The 24167-nt window shown below is 32.6% G+C and overlaps 1 protein-coding gene across 26 annotated transcripts in view; it reads right to left on the bottom strand.

Moving 5' to 3' along the window:
• LOC145303571 (uncharacterized) overlaps nt 1–23909 on the bottom strand; it is a 612784-nt gene extending 588875 nt beyond the window's left edge. For all 26 annotated transcript variants that reach the window (XM_080145085.1, XM_080145093.1, XM_080145097.1 and 23 more), the window contains exon 1: nt 23646–23909. The gene's annotated coding sequence lies outside the window, so the exon portion shown is untranslated. The remainder of the gene's footprint in view (nt 1–23645) is intronic.
• Nucleotides 23910–24167: the final 258 nt, after the last annotated feature.

Here is a 24167-nt window from a genome sequence, read left to right as displayed (position 1 = left end):
TTACAAATTCTAGAGAATTTTTTGAGGATGAGCACTATTGCCAAACAAATTATTTTGCGCTAAATAGTATTTTTTATTATTAAATATCGTTCTGAAAAAAATAAATAAAAAGTTCATTTACTTAATTTAAGACTGGTAAACATTAATCAGTACGGACTTTTTCAGGGCATTCAACGTGAAGCAAAACGGTCCACACAAAACTGAAGTAAATTCTTTGTAAACGATCACAGAAAGCTGCCTCAATAGTTAGTCGTAGCCCTTTCCTTTTCCATTGCACAAGATTGAACAAGTTCTTCCCAGGCTGAACTTGGTGGTTGATGATCTCTGATGTTTGCATGTTATTATTTGTATAAACCAAAGTGATCTTTGCATTTGCACGTACACGTGCAAAGCAGTTTACCGCTAGTTACCTAGTGTCAGCAAGTACGCTTTCGAATTTCTCACGCCTGTCCGCGTGGATTATATTTTTTTATTTTATAATCCGGGTGTATCAAGTGGACACGTGAAAATTACTTCCTAACGTTCGATATGTGAAAGTGATTTTAAAACCTTTCAACTGGCGGATAGAATTAAAGTTTAGAGATTTTATTCAGAATCATACTTTTTTTATTTTTTTTATTTTTTTTAAAATACAGAATAATCATTATGCTTACGTTATAGAAAGATGTCATGTTCCAAAAATCACATAACTTGATCAAGTAGTTTTTGTTTTAAGAAACAAAAATTTTATGACTAGCCAGATAAGACACGCGGTACACAACATTTTTACGATGCAGTAAAATTCAACGACGGACAACTCTATTCGACTAACGATATTCATTTATTTTCTCCATAACAAAAAATGCCTAAACAGCCCATCGGCACTCCCCGCTAAGAGCATGTAGGGCGATTAGCAATAAACTAACCCCTTTTCAGAGAGATGATCAATGGCTGCTAAAAGCACTTCATCGGTAAAAATCGTAAAATTTTGTTGTATTAAAAAAGTAAATATGCGCTGACCAAAGTCAAGTATTATGGCTTATTGGTGTTCATAAAGAGAAAAATGACATTTTGGACATTTTTTTTAATGGTTATCGGGCGCAAATTCTGAAAAATAACTGAGTGAGGGATAAAATGAAATGATCACTCATTTCCAGACGATTATTTAACTAAATATCGTTTGAAGAGCATATAGCCAAGTTTTTTTTTTTTTTTTTTTTTTGCTTTGTTTTGTAACGGAAGAGTTTCACATGCGAGCAGTTCGAAGAAAGAAACTTTGTTCATGGAATCTACGTTTAGGTGTAGGCATAGATAAAGAGTAGGGGAAATTATTGATAGTGGTTTCAGCTAGACAGGTTTTTGTTGGTATATATATATATATATATATGCTTACAAAAAAAATGCCTCAGCAGCCTCATCGGCACTCCTCGCTAAGATTTTGCAGGCCGGATTCGGCCCATATGTTGGCGACTTTTAACTTAAAATGAAGGTTTTATGTTCTAAACACAAAATTTATTTTTCTGTTAATTAAAATGAGAAAATGAAAAACTAATCAGACTTCAGTTATTTCCAGAAATTAAGGATACTAGAAAGTGAATATTGGGGTTTACTTATGGTAGCCTTGTAACTAGTGTTTCCCTTATTCTATCCTTTAGTCCTCACAATCCATGGACGATATTTATGAAGGCTGGTTTTAACTTTTTTTTTTTGCTTTTTTTTTTAAAGCTCCTAACATCAAGTGGCTTCATGTCTTGTCTGGAGCGATTTCCATTAATTTTTTTTAAATTAACGTCCGCCATTTTTTATTCTCACTGTAACAATATGGAATTTGAACGAAATCGTATATTGCAATAAAAACGTTTTTCAAAGACTAAAACAAAAATTTTGTCCAGAATTCCCTATATTAAAAAGAGAAAAAAAACAAACAAAAAAAGTAAAGAATCTGTACGTACGTACCCGTGACGAAACGAATGAAATTATATATAACTTTCTTGGAGTTATATTTTTGGATTTTACCGTCATTGGATTATTTACTTTTCACCAGACTATCCATTCACGTGTAATCATCTTTTTCTTCACCATATTCCCTCTGCTTCACTTTTTGTTATCAAGTAAGATCTTTGACTTACTTGCAGTTTCATCAAATACTTTTGCATGCAAAATCCGATCCCGCATTTTGCTAATTCCTACCCTCTGATGAGAAGGACAGTATTTCTTCAAAACTCCGCGGATTAAGGACTATCCACTTATCAAGTGGATCCTTTTCAGATTAAATATGTTTAACTCTTTTTCAAAGTGTTTTTTAACATGTTTTATTAACTGTTTGCTCATATATATATATATATATATATATATATATATATATATATATATATATATATATATATATAATACGTAAATTGATTGAGTGGTTTTACTTTCATGAAGAAAATAAATTTTAGCGATCAATATACATTCGAAGGATTTACAACGTAAATCTCGCGTTTGAATTATGTCTTTTTTTAGATTGTTTTCAAAATGGCGGACAAAACGGCCGCTCTTCTGTTACTAATAAAATTTGATTTTATTTAAAAATAAAAATATTTGATCAATTGTTTTGTTTTACTATATACACAGATTCGAAAAAGTTGAAACAAATATAGAACAAATAAATGTTATCAAAGGCAAAATAAGTTACTTTTCTATCTAATTAGATATGTTTTTAGTGTTTTTATTTAATGTAACATGTTTATTCAGCTCGAAAAACTGTTTACCGATGTATTGGAAAATTAAAAATGGCGCCCGACTCTCTTTGACACGATAAGTTTGGGAAAAGGAGTTAAAAATAATATACAAAATACTGTTAAAACCCCACCGAATATGTCAGCCTATATCACGGTAATATATATTGAGCGAGTTTCTAACAGTATTTTGTCTAGTTTTGTATATAATAACTTAATTAGACCCAAAGCTGAATCATTCTGCCGTCCGCAAAAGTGCAACTAACTAAAGTTTTGTAAACACAGAATATACAGAGGCCCAAAATTTCAGCCGGTCGAAAGACTGAAAATGACGTCATGTAATTAAAAGGGAGGAAGAGGTGTGCTAGTTTCCCCCCCCCATATGTGCATCCGTACATTCCTATTCTGAACGTTTGTATCATTTTTACGATTTTTAATTGAATTATTTTTCTTTGTTCCTGTTTTAAAATTATTTTTTAATTACTGTTCAATATTATATAAAAAATTATGTTATGCCAAAAGTTTCACATTCATTTAAACGAGGAAAATATTAAAATCTTACATTTAAAAATTATGCCAAACCTGTAATTAAAAAAAAAAAAAAAAAAAAAAAAAAATTTACTACTATAATTTTTTTTGTGTGAAAATATTAAATAAACAATGCTTAATTCAATGATAATATCGATAGTCTGAGAAATTCATTTTTCTTCAAGTTATACCAAATTCATTAATACAGACTTCAGAGGAAATCATTTTTTTTTTATTGTTATATTTTACGATGCTTTATTTTCATAAAAATAAATTAAATCATTTTGTTTTTTTATTACTGAAAATAACTTTAGTAAAGGTATTTTTTATTTAAATGAAATAATACATTTCCACTAAGATTTAAATAAAAATAATGGGTTTAATATATTCCGTTATCATTATTTGATAAATACTAAAAATTTCATTAAAATTGGTTAATTTCCTGATTTTTGGTAAATTTTTAAGTAAAGGGAGGGGTCAAAATTCATTTTGAGCATCGGCATTCATTTTGCCCGTATCTACGGTAGGTACGGGCAAAATTGAATGCCAATGCTCAGTATGTATAAACATTTTGACTCCTTCCTTTACTTATAAAAAAAAAAAAATTAAAAAAAAAAAAAAGAAAAATCACCAAAAATCAGGAAATTAACCAATTTTAATGAAATTTCCAGTATTTATCGCGGAATATAATGAACTAATTATTTTTATTTATATCTAAGTGGAAATGTATTATTTTGTTTAAACAAAAAATACCTTTACTAAAGTTATGGTTTTCAGTAGTAAATAAAAAAACGCCAGAATTTATTTTTGCTTTTTTTATATAAATAAAGCATCATAATTTGTAACAATAAAAATAAAATAATTTTACAGGAATATTATGAAAACGCCTCTAAAGTCCGTATTAATGAATTCGATATAACTCGAAGAAAAATGAATTTCTCGAACTACCAATATTACCATTGAATTAAGCATTGTTTATTTTATATTTTCACACAAAAATTGCAAAAAATTTTTTTTTTTTTTTTAATTGTAGGTTTTGCATGATTTTTATATGCAAGATTTTAATAATTTCCTTGCTTGCAAGAATGTGAACTTTCGTCGTAACATTTTTTATAATATTGAACAATAATTAAAAAAAAAAATTAATTTAAAATCGGGAACATAGAAAAATAATTAAATTAAAAAATGGAAAATTTTATACAAACGTTCAGAATAGGAATGTACGGATGCACGTCTAGGAAAAAAGAAAACTATCTCACCCCTTCCTCCCTTTTAATTACATGACGTCATTTTCAGTCTTTCGACTGCCTGAAATTTTGAGCCTTCGTATATTTTGTGTTTACAAAATTTTAGTTTGTTGCGTTTTGCGAACAGCAGAATCACTCGGTTTTTGGGCTAATTAATTTATGTTTTGTACAAACAAGGTTTTTTCTTTAAATTTTATTTTATTTTATTCAATATTTTGGGACTTTACTGCACTAATTATCTTTGAAATAGACCCAGAAAACTAATATTTATCTTTTAAAGGATTTTTACAATGAATTTATTTAACTTCAAAATTTAGCTAAATTGGTGAGCTCGCCGTGAAAACATTTTTCATAACATTTTTTTACGTGTACAAATATTTATTTTCGTTTTGGAAATTAAGCTTAGTCCTTAATCTTTCAAATACAATCAAAAAGTAGTCAGAAACATACAAAAAAAAAATTATAAATCGGCTTTCAAAACTAGGTCCCCCATTTTTGCCTGTACCTAACGAACAACCATGTGGGTTGGTCTATATCTAAGCAAGAAAACATATTCCAAGACAAATAACTATTCGATTATAAAAATTAAAATGTTATTCGCTCTCGAGGCACTTTTTCAGGTGACATAAAAATTGATAATCCTATTATTTTTTTTTTATGTCCATGAAAAATGTGGAGGGCAGGGAGGGAGGGGGCTTTACAAAAAGGCGGTAATGCACATGACGTGTGCTACAGATATTTAGATCAACTTTTTTTCTTAAAGAGTTGCTAGATTGGCCTTTTTAAAAAATTTACTTCAAATTTTGACTATTTTGTGATTATTTTAAAATTATTTGATAGTAAAGATAACGTTATAATTTTATGCAGTTTGGTCTTCAAATATTGTGTAAGCCCCTTTTTAATTTGGCTATTTTCTTTTTTACTATTTCACAAATATATCTATGTGAAAGCAATTATTAGTGAAAGCGGTACAAATAAGTTTTTTTAAGCAGTTAGAGGGTTCAAAAGTTTTACCTTTTTAACTATTTTTTTAAACGATTTCACATATATTTGGTAGCAACTAGAAAATGTCAATTAAATATTTCTAAGTTTTTTTGGTTTTTTTAACAAGCGAGTCATCACATGGCCATGCAAGGATAAGGATCAATGTCACCGGGACAAGAGTGTAATAATCCTAAGTGGTGGAAATTGGGTCTAATTTGATTATTTAAAGGGCCAGCTCAAGAAGAACTTGTTTACATGGAAGTTGAAGACAACAATATTGTCAGCCAGAAAGTAGATCAGCAGAACAGTGTTCTACAGGCGGGCAGTTCTGGAAAAGAAGCTTTGTTCATGAAATCTGTTTAGATGTAGGCTGAGATTGGGAGAAATTGTTGATAATGGTTGTAACTAGACGAGCGTTTTTTTTTTATAAAAGTCTGGCAAGGGTGGGGATCATAAATTGAAGTTCAGACAAGCATCTGCCATGAAAATGATAGAGCAGAAACAGGCTTGCAACGTCTTTTGTGGGAGAGAGATTGCAGGGAAGAGAAAAGGGTATCACCTACTAGATTTCGAAGTCTGTTTTAAACTGTCAAGGCAGGATAGGGTACTCTAAGCAACTTCTGCCCAGTTCTATATCCTAGGACGTACTTGGCTCTTATACAGATAGAGGATTACATTGGCAGAGAGATATCAACCAGAGCGGTAGAGTGATCCATTTTTTCAGAAATATTGGAAACAGATTTGATGTACATGTTCCATTTCAGATCAGGATTAAAGGTCAGTCCCACAAGTTTGTCAAAACATAGTGCTCCCACAAGACGAGAGCCATTCATTTCAATTGAGGCCAAATGGAGGTCAGAGCATTGATGGAGAGAAAGAAGTTTGAGTTTAGATGCATTAAAATTAACCAACCACCTTTTTCCCCATTGCACCACATGCTCAAGATCAGAGGACAGAGAAACAGAAATCTTGGCCATTTCCGGCCTTTGAAGTGTTGCCATAGATGGTAGTGTCACCTGCATAAATGTCTAAGAATGTGTTTTGGGAGATCGTTGATAAAGATTAGGAAGAGAGTTGGGCCTAGGATGGAACCCCGAAGGACACCAGCATTAATACTATGTGCTTCTGACTATCAACAAATACTATCAGAGAGAAAGGATTTAATAACTGAGGACATTGCCAGCTATTCATTGCTGGATATCTTGTTGAGCGTAATAACGCAGTACAAGATATTTGCATAACAACTTTTCATTGGACGAAATTTCCAATTAGCAGTTTCTTTCAGCTAAGTCAGAGAAAGACAATGAATATGAAAAGCTAAAAACAGTCTTTCCCCCCATCTCTTCTGTTCTCAGAGAGGACACACATGTTTGTGTTACAATCTAGCTGGCACCCTTTGGGGCCTGAAAGTCTCAGGAATATTCAAATCATTAATGAAACTTTGTTCTATTATCTTTTGTCCTTACCCAACAGATGTGCATGTGACCTTAAATGGTGAAGAAGGCCTTGACAGACACTTCATGGACTTCGATAGTGTCCAGTGAAGCATATATATGTCGCTTAATAAATGCCCAAGTACACTTCATAGATGTATACATTGAAAACTATCCTACTTGTTTAAATTTTGTTTATGAAAAGGTTTTAATGTCAATTCATATTTTTAAGATAAAAGTTGAAATGGTTGATACCTGTATTCGAACCTGCAACATTATCTCTATTACCCAATAATATAGGGCCTTATCAAAAGAATGCAGACAAAACAATTTTTATTGGCAACTTTGTTTAGTGTTCATAATGAGAGATCAAAGAATGAGAATGTTCTAGTGAAAAAACTTTTTTTTTCTCTGTAAAGAGAAATTGAGTATGTTGTTTGAAAGAAACATGCAAAAGAGAAAGGAAAAAATTGTTTGAGTTTTATAGTATGCCCACAATTTGCGGACTGAGTATTTCTTGTGCTTGATATATAGATGGCGCCACTAATAAATCTAGGATTTTTATAAAGTACTATCCTTTAAATGGCACACGTCAAAACAAGCCCAATCAGGTTTATTAGTTTACAAATTAATGTTATTTAAGTAAAGCTACTGTGCAAGTTTTTAAAAGAATGAAAAAAAAAAAAAATGAATTTTGTATGTTGATAAAGCATTGTTTCTTCATATTCGGTTATCGTTTTTTTTTTTTTGTGTTATATGCGGGGGGGGGGGAGATGTTTGACAACTTCTACAAATTGACTTCCAAACAAACCTATCAACCTAATTTTTTGATGAGAAAAATACTGTCCAAGGAAATCAATAGCATAAGTGCGATTTTGACTTCTTTGTCAGGAACAATTAGAATTTAAACGCAGTTATATAGATGCAAATGATGTTGAATTCTCAGGTTGCCAAAATAAAGCAGCTATCCTGAAAAACATCAAAATTAGGCCGATCATTAATTGAAGTTGCATAAACTAGCAGCTAAGTTGCAGAAATCCGCATTTTTTTATGCACATTTATCAATAAAAAAGCAGTGTTCAAAGTGGATGCCATGTTTGCCCACAGTTAAACAAAAACATGTTGCAAGTTTCAAGCGTTATTTACAACTGTTTCAATGCAATAAAAAGTCAGCAGATGAAAATTAATCAAAGACGCAAACAACAGTAGGTAAGGGTTTGGCCTCTAATTTAAGATATGCAAGATCTTTTTTATTGGTTAGCTTAAGAGAAACCATCAATGACAAATATTATGTAATATTATTGTTTAAAAGAAATCACCAACCACAAATTAAGAAAAATGTGCTCCTTTACCAAGACAATGTACCGTGTCACAAGTTAATCACAACAATAACGAAACAATATGAAGTGTACTTTGAATTGTTTCTGCACCCATTTTTTTTTTTTTTTTATCTGTGCCTCCCAGTAACTATTGACCGTTTATCAACCTCAAAAGAATGCTCCAGAGAAAAATTTGGCTCTAATGAAGAAGCGATGTTGGAAACTGAGGTGTATTTTGAGATCAAAAACAAATTGTTCTACAAAAAAGGCATCGGATTGTTTAGAGAATCATTAGAATCAGTGCATCATCCTCGAAAAAGACCAAGTTGATATATAAAGCTGAATTTTGCCTAAAATTTGATACATCACTTAAACCCGGGTCATAACAGTGAGAAATATGTTAGCAGATTTCAATGTTATTTGATGCCAGATATTTGATGTACAATATCTGATATTTAATGTAAATGCTATTTTTAAATAATGAACCTTGAAAAAAAATTGTTTTAACCGATTCTTTTACTAACAAAAAAGTTGAACAATTTCTATATAAATAAAATAAATGTACGTGCATGTCTGAAAATATTTAACTGATTAACTCTTAAAATTCTGGTCATGTAACATTGAAATTATATATATATATATATATATATATATACTCACTTTTTTTTTTATCATACAAATGGAATCACCACTTATCAAGGCCTGGAAACTACTCAAGGATAAGGGTTATTGAGTGTATCAGTAATCGTTAATAATGGAAATTTGGTAAATTGGATTACTTAAGAACATCAAGAATTTGTTCACGTTGGACTTGAAGTCTACCAAATTGTAGTCAGCTGGAAAACAGACAAATGGAAGAGAGTTCCATAGGGATGCGGTTCTAAGAAGTAAGCTTTGTTCATGGAATCTACATTTATGTTTCGGCACAGATAAGGGGGGGGGGAATTATTGACAGTGGTTTCAGCTAGACGAATATTTTTCTTGAAAGTTTGGCGAGGAGAACCATAGATTGGAGCTCAGACGAGCACTTGCCACGGAAATAACAATAAGGCAGAGATAGGCTGGCAACGTCTCTTTGGGAAAGAGGTTGCAGGGAAGAGAAAAAGCCCCCCCCCACTAGGCTACAAAGTCTATTTTGAACTCTGTCAAAGCAGGATGAGGTCTTTCTAGCAGCTCCTGCCCAGATGTGGCAACTGTACTCCATTCTTGGCCGTACCTGACTTATATAGATAAAGAATTGCATCAGCAGCGAGATATTTAATGAAGTGATAGAAGGATTCCACCATTTTTCCAGTGACCTTGGAAACAGATTTGATGTACATATTCCATTTCAGATCAGGAGAAAAGGTCAAACCCAGAAGCTTGTCAAAACATGGAGCCTCCAAGACAAGAGCCATCTATTTTAATTGATGCCAGATGGAGATTTGGGCATTAATGATGTAAAGATAGAAGCTTGGTTTTAGATGCATTAAAAGTAACTAGCCACCTCTTCCCCCATTGTACCACATGCTCATGATCAGAGGAGAGAGAATCAGAGAGAACTTAATTGTTTACAGCTTTTGATGTGTGCCATAGATAGTAGTGTTGTCAGAAAAAATATCTACAAATGATCTTAAGATGTGATTTGGGAGATCATTGATGTAGATCAGGAAGAGAGTTGGGCCCAGGGCGAACCCTTGAGGGACTCCAGCATTAATACTATGAGCTTCTGATTTCTGTCCATCAACTACTACTCTTATGAACCTATCAGAGAGAAATGATTTAATAATTAAGACATTTCCAGTAATACCGTAACTGGAGATCTTGTGGAGTAGACCTTTATGTCATACTCTATTAAAGGTCTTTAATATGTCAAGAGCAATTGCCCTAGAAAGGTTACCTCCGTCGAGAGATTCGCTAATCCTATGCGATATAACTGTTAGCACATCTACTGTAGATCTAGCAAAGTGAAAACCATATTGCATGGCACTAAGGTTATTTTTGCTGAGGTGATTGACTACTTCTCTATTTAACAGATTCCAGCAACTTACTCATGACGCATAGGAGACGAGACTTATTGGTCTGTACTGTGAGGAAGATGACCGATCCCCTGAAATCTTAAATACAGGGCATACTGATGAGGTTCTCCAGGATGTTGGGAAGCAATTCTTCTTAAGACAACTCTTGAACAGCTTTGTAAGTATGGAAGCTAGTTCTGGTTGAAGCTTTTTCAACATTATAATTGGAATGCCGTCAGCGCCAGTTGCTTTACTGGAATCAAGTTTTTTGATAGTTTGGAAACATCACACAGATATTTGTATGTCACATAGCATGTTTTCTGATACAGGAGGAAATACAGGGGGTTGACAGTCTTGGTCGCAAAGAGTAGAATTAGCTGCAAAGTTTTCGGCAAAGAGTTTGTATGATGCTAATGAGATTACGTTAGGTCCATTGATGATGGTTGGGATAGAGTACATGTTTCTATTCAGGACTGTTTGCTATTTTCAAAAACTGGTGGGAACCAAGCCGCTGCTCAGCTACTTTGTACTTATGGACTCAGCATACAATTCTCTTATTACTCTTTTACAGTGGTTCCTGAAAACAGTCTTAGTATATCTATTATGGTGAAAGCAATGGAAAAAGTGATTTCTGTGCGCAGCAGCACATTCTTGAGAGAATCACGACTGGCTGTTAGGTTTTTGCTGGAATTTTTTGGAGGGTATGAAGCATCCTATAGCTACAATTAACAAGAATCATACATCAAGTAACAAGTAAAATCTTTGTTTGGATGGATGAATAATGTTGACAAGTTGAAATACAAAATGTCCATTTCAACTTGCTGACATTTCTATTACTTTTACACGTGCCCAAATTCTTTTTTTGTAAATGTAAATACTACTGGTTGTGAAGAGGGCGTAGCATTTGGTTTTGGCTGGTGAATAATTTCAGTCTTTTTTTATGCTAATTGTAAAACCGAAGGCTTTACATGCACCAGAAAAGCTATCTGCATGTCATCAAGACAATGAACAAGAGCACAGTCATCAGCATAAAGGCGATCAAGAACAGTCTGCACAGAAGTCTTGGTTTTGGCTTTGAATCGTTGCTGGTTAAATAATCCTCCACTTGATCGATACTCATCTACACCTCCTGAGGTGTTCTTGAAAGCTGTCTCAAGCATCACCGAAAAGAAAAGAGTAAATAGGATCGGAGCAAGGACACAGCCTTGCTTAGTTCCATTTGACACTTCAAATGGCTCACTTTGTTCACAGCCAGATCGTACTGTCGCCACTATTCCCCAGTGAAAGGAGACAATCACATTGAACATCCTGTCTTCACAACCAGTGGTATATGTTAATGGTGAAGCTTTGAAAACAGTATCTTTTACATACCTCGGCTCTGTTGTGTCTGATGATGCTAAATTTGAAAAGGACATCCAAAGTAGAATTAATAAAGCTAGTAAGGCATTTGGTAGGTTGCGACACAGACTCTGGAACAACCACGATGTGTCTCTAAAAGTGAAGGTGGCAGTCTACAAATCTGTTATTCTGCCTACTCTTCTGTATGGTGCCGAAACGTGGACCTTGTACCACAAGCACTCTGGTTTCAAAGCACGCAGAAAAGCAGGGTTATCTGTTCACTTTGACCAATGAACATATGCAAGTTCACCATCTGCGGAGGAGTGTGCCGGATGTCTACAGGATTGCAATTACGCCTGTGGTATCACCGAGCTTAGGAGCTGTTGAAGATTGCATACTGAAGCCTCATTCATCGTCTTCGATGAGAGAATCCACCACATGTAAATAATTATTGCATAAAATAATTTCAGATGCACTTCATGCGAAGGAAACTTAAATTTGGCCATTTTCTGGAGCAGGTTTTTAACTTAATTCGATTTTTGTTACAATGTTCATCCGGCTACTCAGTCAGTCATGGGAAAAGTCGTTCTTTCCACTTTGCTCTTTTGGGCAGGGATCCAGCTTTGGGCTAGAGCCCAAAAGCTGACGTGTGCTCTTAGATAGCTAGCAAGCAAGTCTCTTATCTGCTATAAACAACAATCTTTTATGAAAAACCCAAATTCTGACTCCCATCCCTCTGTATATATGCATGTATGTATGTAGAATTTATTAATATTCTTTAGTAGAAATGTATTCATCTAAAGAAAAAAAATGGCGCTTCTACAGAATTAGGACGAAATTTTGTAGTCGATAAATGGAGTTTTCAGATAAAAACAAAAAATGGTTTCAACTGATTTTTTTGTCAAGTCTAACAAGTTACAATGGTAGTTTCCAAATCATGCCATCGAAATTACCCGAATATTACCGAATTATTAAATAAAACAACTTTAATTGTGTTAGCAAGTGAAAAGTTGCCACCATCTTGTTTAAATCAAAACGGAAAATTACCTCCTTTTGAACTCGTCTTACGATCGTTTTCAAATTCTATTTTTTATTTTCTTTAATAATTTTTTACCATTGATTTTCGTAATTTTTTTTAATATAATCTTAAAAATACAAAGAATATGTTGATAGTATAGTTTTCATGTGAAATTCAGTATTACGGTTTCTGAAATTTCGTCCCAATAGTGTAGAAGCGCCGAAAAAAATTTCTCCTCAAACATATAGGAACGTTTTTAATAAGAAAACAATATGAAATTAAAAAAAAAAAAAAGACAGGAATATTTGGGAGTCAACATCTTCAATATAACTCATTTTTTCTTTATGGAGGAGTCTTGTTTTTGTTAAGGTGTGGTTTCAGTTTCCAATTTAGCATTTCTGGCCTTTTTCTCTGAAAAATTTGTCTTCAAACATTAGTCTGGCATTCTTGTTCTAAAGTGTAACAAGTTAAAGACCTTTTTAATCAGAGAGGGGACTGATCTAGCATGTTTGAACAATCAAGGTACCTCCCCCCAAAAGTTTTATACAAAATTACGTATGCAAGATGTAGTTCCTGTATGTTTTACCACAAAATCCGGTACTTCTACACTTTATCGCCGAAACTGGAGACGCCATTTTATTTCACACACCTGCAGTTTAAATGCAAGGGAGAAATCAGTATTTTAAACTATAGCCGAAGCATGAAATAAGAAAAAAATTGAACTGGAGATACAAAATTGTTTTATTAAAATTATATTTTCTTATGCAAACTTTTCAATAAATGTTTTTACAATTATATTTTGATAAATTTTTATACAATAAATGTTTTGGTTTTCAAATGGCGCTTGCCCAGTTTAAACGATTATGAATATGGTATTTCATTTTGTTCTTAATAAAAAAAAATAAATATCTTTCATGAAAAGCTTTCACATTTTCATTAATTAAATCGAAGCATTTCCAATTAAATAATTATGGATATATGTTATCTTTCACTTTATTTACTTTTTTCATAGTTCTTTCCGGAAGTTTAATTTTTTTTATTTATTTCTAACTTCAGCCATAGTTTAAAATACTGATTTCTCCCTTGGACTTGAGCGGCAGGTGCGTGAAATAAAATGTCATCTCCAATTTCGGCGATAAAGTGTAGAAATACCCAAAATCCTTAGGATTTGTGAAGTGGACCAGATTACGGAGAGTATTTAAACATTTGAATAAAATAAAAAATAAAAATAAATATAAAGTAAAATGGTATCATTCATTGGGTCGGTATTCGCGATTGCCATCAAAAGGGGGGAAATACACAACATTTATTTTTAGAATTCAATCTAAAAGGGGCTATCTTTAATATCAGCTCTCTCGTGTTGACAAAGGTTTTAACAGCTTTCTGTGATCCTGTTGGGGTATTTGATGATGAGTGTGGACCATAGGCAAACGTTTGTTTTCCACGGGCCTCTCCCTTAACAGAAATGCGCAGAAGATTTTTAGTGGTCTATTTAGCCATGAAAAACTTTCAGGCAAAAAAAAAATAAAAAAGCCCAATTGATTTTGACGGCCATGTTTTAATTTTTATTATTTTTCTGTCGGTATTCTCTGTAAAATTCGATAACGATTCACAACACTCGAAACTTGACCACACAATTAAAATCATGTTCTTGAAAAAGAACTTCTGATCAATTTAAATACAATTTAAAGTATTTAAAACCTAAATATTAACTAATTTAGTACTAGTCGCTAATCTAATAACTGACGAGTATTTGATTATAATTTTTAATTTTTTTCAAGAAATGAAGCTTAAATTATAGACTTTTAGAAGCAGAACAATACTTTAAAAACCAAATTTATTCTATGTGCATTTATTTTTCTATATATAGTCCGTTAGCTGTTGATTCCAATTCGTACTTGACGTAATTCAATGGCTAAAATAGACCACTGAAAACCTTCTGCGCATGTCTATTAAGGGAGCAGTGTCAGAAATTTTGTGAAAATAGCGAATAATTCCACCCCATCTTTCCAAGCTTATAACTCCTCGAAAAATGCAATTCAAGCCCTAATTTTTTTCAATTAAAGGAGCAAGGACCAAGATTTCATTAAAAAAAAAAAAAAAAAAAAAAAAAAAAAGAAACGTGTTTTTTTTTAAAAAGGTTTTAAACTTCGGACTTTACAGGTAAAATTCTACGAGAACAATATGTTCTTTTTGTTTTAAATTTGAATATATTATGTATTGACCTTTTCTCTTCAATTTGTGAGTAAATAATTATGTACTTATCGGGGTCTAAATTAATTATTATTAGACATTTACAAAATGGGAGGCGTGAATTATTCGACCCCCTGTCTTTCCAAGCTTATAACTCCTCGAAAAATGTAATTCAAGCCCTAATTTTTTTTCAATTAAAGGAGCAAGGACCAAGGTTCCATTAAAAAAAAAAAAAAAAAAAGAAAAAACAAATAACGTGGTTTAAAAAAAAGGTTTTAAACTTCAAACTTTACAGGTAAAATTCTAAAAGAACACGATGTCTTTTTTTTTTAAATTTGAATATATTATGTATTGACCTTTTCTCTTCAATTTGTGAGTAAATTAATTATTTACTTTCGGGTTACTAAATTAAGTATTTACTTTTTAATAGACACTTAAAAATTGGGATGGGGGGGGGTCGTGAATTAAAAAAAAAAAACGTTTGTCTAAAATATTATATTCGATTTATTAGAAAGAACATAAAATTTCACACTGACCCTGAAAATATCGTAAAAATAGAATCAATAGAAAAATTTTGATAGATTTTTAATTGAAAAATATTGAGTTCGGAAAATTCATTATTGTTTTAAAAAAAAAAAAAAAAAAAAAAATATTTCTATTACTTTTAAAACAACTGTAATAGTTTATTTTGGAAGTATAATCCATAAAGAAAATAAATAACCCACTTTTAACAGAGAAATTCCGAGATTTTTATATTGTATTCGCAGTTTCGTGTTAGGGGTGTCAAAAATTCCTACAAAAATTCTGATACTGCTAAGGGAGCGGTCCGTGGAAAGCAAACGCGCGTGCGCCCCAACACCACCCCCGTGCCCCGCCTCCTCCCCCAATGTAAACAGAAAGCAGTAAAATTTAAAAATGTTAAAATGTATTCTAATCGGTAAATGTCGGCGCGTTACTTACGGAAAAACGGTTAATTAAACTACAGAAGCACCTGTTAAGCCACACAAGTTCTATAATTGAATCCTCCTCCCGCAAAAAAAGAACGAAAAACATAATATTTGGTGCTTATGTCTTTGTAAACCGCATTAAAAACTACGTTAAAAAATCCCCCCAAAGTACTGTAATGTATTTTTTTTTTTAATTTTGTTTTAGACAATTTTTTCTTCGAATTTAAAATTGTCCGCCAATGAAAAGAAAAAATATTTCCGACATTATCCCCACCCCACTTGGAGTGCTTTTCTTTTTTCGTATAAGTTTAAATGTTCCACAAAAGATTCGTACGCCATGTGAAAAGGCAGTTTGCTACGTGAACGTACATTCAACAACCGTCGTTTGTTACCGCGCGCTTGTGCGTAGCGTAAACGGAAGCTGTAAAATAGCGGAAAGTAGTTCGTGGGTTCAGGGGTTAATACCATGCAAACGGTAAATTTGCCCCGGGTTTGATTATCAGATTCGTTGTCAGCGACCTCGATTACCCCCTAAAAAAAAAAAAAAAAAAAAAAAAAAAACAGAGTAGCCGGTGTTGTTCTGTTGTAGCGTATCTGTATATTTACCGGGGTTTTTTTTATAACTTTTTAAAACTTGGCTGCAGATTATTGCAATGGCATAACCCAACTTAAGTTGGTTTTAATTAATAATTGTCAAAAATAAAATAAATGGTTTCAGGGGGAATAAAAAGAATTCTACAGCCAAAGAAAAATGTTGAAGCATTCGAAAGGTTTTACGATTACTGGTAGAAAAAAAATTTTAAGATTAGACCAGTGAGACCACATGTTGACATTTCGAAATTGGATCTTCAAACTGTTACAGATTTTTTCGTTTTAATGGAGTCAAATTTCGTTTTAATAACTTCAAAAAGTTGCTTAAAAAATTAAACAACTAAAATCTTTGTCATAAAATATAAGGGTTTTATTTTACAATCCACAGATGGACGAAAAGGTGGTCCAAAAATATAACGAATGTTATCAAAGGCAAGAGAAGTTACTCTTCTGCCTATCTAAAAAAATTCTTAGTGGTATTTATTTACTTTGAAAAAACAATGTCGCACATTATTTGAGAACAAGAAAAATGGCTGCGAATTAACACCTAAATATTTAAAGTTTTGAAACTTACTTAAAAATTAAAACAAAAAAATAAAATAAAATACTGCTAGAAACCCACCCAATATGTTACTGTGACACATTGGGTAGGTTTCTAGCAATATTTTATATAATGTGTTTGTTTGAACACATTTTCACAAACTTACCATGTTCAACAGCGAGCATGCCGCCATTTTTCTTTTTAAAAAATATCGATAAACACTGATTTTCGAAGCGATTACACGTTTTAAAGGGAGTAAAACCACTGAAAACTTTTCCAGATTTGTTATATTTTTGTTTTGTTTTACGAATCTATGCGTATAGTGACACAACCCTCCAATACGTACTTGAATTTTATTTTAAAAACAAAAATGGTACTTCAATAGTTTATCGCTGAAAATGGAGATTCCATTTTATTTCGGACACCTGTCATTAAAATCAGAGGAAGAAATCAGTATTTTAAATTATGGCCGAAGTAGGAGGGAAAGAAGTATGAAAAAAAAGTAAATAAAGAAAGTGAAAGAGAACATATATCCGTAATTGTTTAATTGCAATCATGAAAACTGGAAAGTTTTTCATGAAACGTGTAAAAACAGAAATTAAAAATGACATTATTCATACTTATTTTAAACTGGGCGAACAACGCCATTTGAAAACCAAAACATTTATTGTATAAAAATTTATCAAAATATAATCGTACCTATTTACAATGCCTCCCCACGGCCCACGGGACAGAGTTAGACACCAGGGTCGTTTTTTAACGTGGAGAAAAGGTACAAAAATAAAAAAAAATTGTCTCAGTCGTGAAGGACTGCTCCTTCACCGAAAGAACAAGAAATGGAAGTGCAGCTGCAGAGTGCAGCAGTGCAACTGCAGCATCTGAAGAACAGATACTACACTTTGATCTTGACCAAAAGGCCAATATCAAAATATAATTGTAGAACATTTATTGAAAAGTCTGCGTAAGAAAATATAATTTTAATAAAACAATTTTGTATATTTTTTTGGGTTTGTATTACTGTACACATAGATTCGAAAAAGTTGTCAAAAAACAAATATATAACAAATAAATGTTATCAAAGGCAAGATAAGTTACTTTTCTACCAAACTGGATATATTTTTCGTGTTTTTATTGAATGTAACATGTTTATTCAGCTCGAAAACCATACAGTGTTTACTGATGTATTGGAAAATTCAAGATGGCGCCTCATTCCCTCTTTAACACGGTAAGTTTGGGTAAAGATGTTATAAATAAAAAAACTAGACAAAATACTATTAAAACCCCGCTGAATATATGTCAACCTATGTCACGGTAACATATATTGAGTTAGTTTTTAGCAGTATTTTATCCAGTTTTTTATTTATAACACCTTTTCCCAAACTTACCGTGTTTAAGAGAGAGTCAGACGCCATCTTGAATTTTCCAATACATCGGTAAACACTATGTTTTTCGAGCTGAATAAACATGTTACATTGAATAAAAACACGAAAAATATATCCAGTTTGGTAGAAAAGTAACTTATCTTGCCTTTGATAACATTTATTTGTCATATATTTGTTTTTTGACAACTTTTTCGAATCTATGTGTATAGTAATACAAACCCATTTTTTTTCCTACTTCGGTCAGAGGTTAAAATACTGATTTCTCCTCCTGATTTTAACGACAGGTGCCCGAAATAAAATGGCGTCACAATTTTCGGCGATAAACTGTAGAAGTACACAAAAAATATATAACTGCATCTGAAAGTAGGACAAATGTCCAGAATAGGGTTCGAAAGGGTTATGAGTGAGGGGGGGGGGTACAAAAAATTATAAAGCATAATTTGAGATCGTAATACAATAAATAAAAAAAAAATGATTTTTTTTTTAATATTGCATATGAGGAATCATTCAGAGTTAAAAAAATCTTTTGAGTATTGCGCATATAATCCGAAGAAAATAACAGGTTTGAAATTTTTGGTGCTAGTGCAGAGAGTGATCCGATCCGCGCTATTTTTTAAATCGTATTCAAGTTTAATTAAAATTTTCTTTTTTTTATTCAACTGTAAGGTTAAAGTATAGAATAGGTACAAAACACCCTCACCATCACCATGTTAAGAATGGCTTTTGGTATTATTATACAAACAGCCATTCTTAACATGGTGATGGTAAGGGTGTTTTGTACCTATTCTATATGTGATCCGGACGTAAATAATAACGTTATTATTTACGTCCGGATCACTCTCTGCACTAGTACCAAATTTTTTTAATATACTAGAAGAATAGAGATTTTTACAACATGGCTTCTAAATACACCCGGAAGTAGAGTAAATGGAGTAATGGTATAATTTTAATTATTCATCTATCTTATTTGGTCTACTCATAGCAGTCGCCACAATACCACACTTACTCTCGAGGAGGGAGGGCATCCTTTTTTTTTTTTTTTTTTTTTTTTTTTTTTAATTACATTTTCACCCCAAACAAGGCAAATTGCCACTTTGGTGTAGGGGGCTACTGTCAGGGGCAACAACTACTGGGGTACTATGTAGGGATTTGGGCAGCAAGGTGTCGGTTCACGTTACACTTGAACGCACGTCAGTACTGTTGGGGAAGCAGGGACCTGGAATGGAATTCCAGAGTCTAGCGGTTCTGGGGAAGAAACTATTGGAGTAAAAAGATCTTTTACATCTAGGGATCTCTACAGTGTGGGGGTGGGATCTAGTAGCCTGTCGGGTTTGTCGAGGGTGCTCACGTCGTGGGGGCACAAGTGATTGCAGTTCGTCAGAGCATTCACCACTAAAATACTTGTAGAAAAGGCAGAGGGATGCAACATTTCGTCGATGGGACAGAGGCTGAAGCTTAGATGCCAGTTCAGGACCTATCAGGTTTGCGACTCTCTTTTGAACCTTGTCAAGGAGCGAGAGACTAGTAGCAGATGCACCAGCCCAGATGTGGCAGCAATACTCCATACATGGGCGAATGGTGGCCTTATAGAGGTACAGGATACTTTCGGGTGTTAGTAGTTTTCTAGCACGGTAGAGAGAGCCCACCTTTCTTGCAGCGGCCCTGGCAATGCTTTCAATGTAATTGTTCCAACTCATGTTTCCTGTGAACATTAGGCCAAGGAGTTTGAAAGATGGACTTTTAGATAAAGAGTCGTTGGCCATTGCTATGGGTGGTAGAGAGGGTTTCTTGTAATTATTGAATGAAACTAGTTTAGTCTTGGCAGCATTGAACGCGACCAACCACTTTTGTCCCCATTCCACTACAGATTGGAGGTCTTCCTCTAGTGTTTCTGCCATTTCTTTAGAAATGTTTTCATTCGTCTTCCTGTCGTGCCTGCCACAGAGTGTAGTGTCATCAGCATATATACCCATCTCAGAGGCTTAAATATCCAATATGTTATTTTATAAACATATACTACACTTTGATCTTAGCCCAAAAGGCCTAGCATCATAACTGTTTGATACATTGCTCAATTCAAATAAGTTCAATGAACTTATTTAAATTGAAAACATAAAATTAGTTGAAATAATGAACCAAGTTCATTATTTCGACTAATTTTATGTTAATTGTTTTTCACGCTTAAGAGTGGAAACTAGTTGTATGTTAGAGTTAAGGAATGAGCGAAAAAATAATCCAAAACTTTTTTTTTTTGCTATTTCTGCAGTTTACGACACGTGCTAAAATGACGTAATTATTTAGAAATCCTTTTTTTACTATTGGAGAAGGAAGTGTTTTTTGGTGTTAATGCACTTACTGATCCGCTCTATTTCCTCCTCCAATAGTAAAAATGGATTTCTAAATAATTACGTCATTTTAGCACGTGTCGTAAACTGCAGAAATAGCAAAAAAAAAAAAAAAAAAAAAAATGTAAACATTGTTTTGGATTATTTTTTTTCGCTCATTCCTTAACTGATAATATACAACTAGTTTCCACTCTTAAGCGTGAAAAAACAATCAACATAAAATTAGTCAAAATAATGAACTAAGTTCATCATTTCGATTAATCGTATTTCCAAGTTTAATTAAAGTTTTATGTTTTTTGGGTTTGTATTACTGTACACGGATTCGAAAAAGTTGTCAAAAAGCAAATATATAACAAATAAATGTTATCAAAAGCAAGATAAGTTACTTTTCTACCAAACTGGATATATTTTTCGTGTTTTTATTCAATGTAACATGTTTATTCAGCTCGAAAAACATACAGTGTTTACCGATGTATTGGAAAATTCAAGATGGCGTCTGATTCTCTCTTTAACACGGTAAGTTTGGGAAAAGGTGTTATAAATAAAAACCCAGATAAAATACTGTTAAAAACTCACTCAATATATGTTACCGTGATATAGGTTGACATATATTCGGCGGGTTTTTAATAGTATTTTGTATAGTTTATTATTTATAACACCTTTTCCCAAACTTACGGTGTTAAAGAGGGTGTGAGACGCCATCTTGAATTTTCCAATACACCGGCAAACACTATGGTTTTCGAGTTGAATAAACATGTTACATTGAATAAAAACACAAAAAATATATCCAGTTTGGCAGAAAAGTAACTTATCTTGCCTTTGATAACATTTATTTGTTATATATTTGTTTTTTGACAACTTTTTCGAATCTATGTGTACAGTAATACAAACCCGTTTTTTTTTTATTATTCAATTGTAAGGTTAAAGTACAGAATATGTACAAAACACCCTCCCCTCCCCATGTTAAGAATGGCTTTTTAAATAATAATATTATTTCAGCACGGATCAATGAGTGCACTGCATGACTGCATGAGTACCGTTTTTTTTTTGTTTTTTTTTTCAACTATTCTCCACCTTTCTTTACCTATTGTTAAAAATTAAGCTCTTTTAAAACAGGATTTTTTAAAAAAGTTTTACCTCGTTTTTAGATTTCAGTAAATATTTGATTAACAGTAAATATTTTTTTAAGTTACGTATAAGCGAGAAACGGACACAAGAGTCATACAAAGCCGATATCTTTGTTATTATAAAGGAATTTGAATCGGTGTGAATTTCGCTAATTTCTTTTATTTCTAACATAAATTCACGTTTAACAGTAACACCTATTCAATTTTAAATGACGAAGGTCAGTGTGCTTATATTACTAATACTTGTTTATATTGATATTATTTGTGTGCGAGCAAAGGTTTTTGAATTTTGTAAGCATTTAAAAGAGGATGAGTGATAACGAAGCGGGGGGGGGGGGGCATTTTTTTACTCATTTTTATTTTCCTTTTCACCCCCACCCCCCAAATCTTATGAGTCAACAATGAGTTTCTTCGGTTCATCGTTCTCCACAAACCAATTCATTCATTCATTGGTCCTGATATTCAAACTTCAATTTTTAGGAATATGAATCAATGAAAGAGAGACGGCGCGCCTCGCTGCTAATTAATTTATATAATTTATATAGCAGTGATCAGATTATTAGGATGGATCAGTTCATTTAGAATTTGGACAAGATTTTCCTTTCGATATCAAGTCATTTTTTAACAAAAGCTTTTTTTTTCTTTAGTCAATTTGACTTATCAGGAAGTCAAAACACTAAGAAACAAGGAATCAGAATTTACATGAAAAAAAAAAATCCATGCGTAGTAAAAACAGATTCGATATTAAATTGAGGAATTGATTTTTAAGACATTAAGAATGTTAGAACTTAAAAAAATACCAGCCAAAATTGATGCAAGAAAAAAAAAAATGCATTATTCGGATTACTATTCTCATCTGGGTTTTGGCCGATGTCTCTTATTCAAATGCATCTTGCCGAACTTCAGTTTCTAGTCCGAATAGATGGACTTTAAGATCGGAGGTTACATCGACTGAAACGTTGCGAATTAAAGGATGAGACTAATTCGACGTTGAAAAATAGATGTAGTCAAGTCATTATAAGGCTTAATTCCGAGTTAAATACACACACACGTGTACGTGTGTGTGTGTGTGTGTGTGCGCGCGCTCACGCGCATTAAAAAAAATTCTTTGATAGTTTTTTGGAACTATTTTTCTGAATCGTTTACCGAACAAAATAATTCAAAATATCTAAATAAGGTGCTTCTATAGGATTTGAAGCTGACCAGACATTTGCCGAACTAAACCTAAAACTAACGTTAGGGTTAAAAATAAATTGTAAAAAATAAAAAAAAATCGGTTCAAATTCTGTAGAAGATCTATCTTCACGGGGGAGAAAGTAAATTTTTTTTTCTTAAGGGATTACTTTGATAAATGAAATATCACAATGACTAAATGTATACCCATTAACACTTATCCTCGAGTGGTCTCTGGCCTTTGATAAGTAGTGACCCCTATGTAAAAAAAAAGGTAAATTTATACAAATACCGTGACAGCGAATTAGTAGAAAAAAAATGTACCCTAACCCTAACCCAGTTTTCAGATTCGTGTTCAGCACACCGAAACGTAACAGAATACTACGTAAAAGATTTTACTAATTCGCTGTCACGGTGTTTGTATAATACAAAAAAAAATGTATTTATTAAATCTATAATAAAGAAAACATAATGTGCGTCAGTGCGTCTGCGTCACATGTCGCGTGCTAAAATATTAAATTGTATTTTTTTTAAGTAAATAAATTTTCAAAAAAAAAAAACTTCCAAGATAAATATGAAATTCATACAGATAATTATAATCTTACACATTTAAAAAATAAAATAATAATAATAATAAAACAAACATTAGAAAAAACAACCAGCAGAGTCGGTGGCAGAAATTGGTTTTTCAATATTTAACTGTCATAGTAGTAAATAATGTATAACAAGGAAGGCGCTGTCTTGGTCGGGTAAGAAATATATTAAGTAAATAATATAACTTACCAATAAATATAATTCCCGTGTGGTTAGTTCTGCTATTATTTGGTATAAATATATACATTCCCCGTGTCAGTCGCTTTTTCTTTTAATCCCAAATATTATAGGAATTTCTCTTTTTCTTTACGCAAAGAAGCGACGATGACGCCCATGACAGCGGCGGCCCAAGCACTGCTATTTCACTCTCTTTATTTCTTATCTGTCTATCTATTTGCTCCATCTCAGTATCTAGATTTACAAGAACTGAGACATGTTCACTCTTTTGCCTTTGCATTGATTTCTCTATCTATCTCTCTTTATTCAGAAGACGACTGCTGCTGCTGCTGCTAGTGTGCCTCAGTATTTTTACTGCGACTTTCGACCCCTCTCTCTCTCTCTCTCTCTCTCTTCTTTCTTTCTTTCTTTCATATATTTATTTTTTACTTTACTAATATAACCATTTCTTTGATCTAAAAATTAACAATTAAATTTATATATTTATAGAAGAAATAGAAACGGCTACTATAAGAAATTCAACTTCAACAAAGC

Source organism: Euprymna scolopes, chromosome 19 (assembly GCF_053919585.1).
Source record: "Euprymna scolopes isolate OS-2025 chromosome 19, ASM5391958v1, whole genome shotgun sequence".
Lineage (NCBI taxonomy): Eukaryota > Metazoa > Mollusca > Cephalopoda > Sepiida > Sepiolidae > Euprymna > Euprymna scolopes.
The sequence above is the reverse complement of the archived record's forward strand: the minus strand, read 5'-3'. Positions and strand labels throughout refer to the sequence as shown.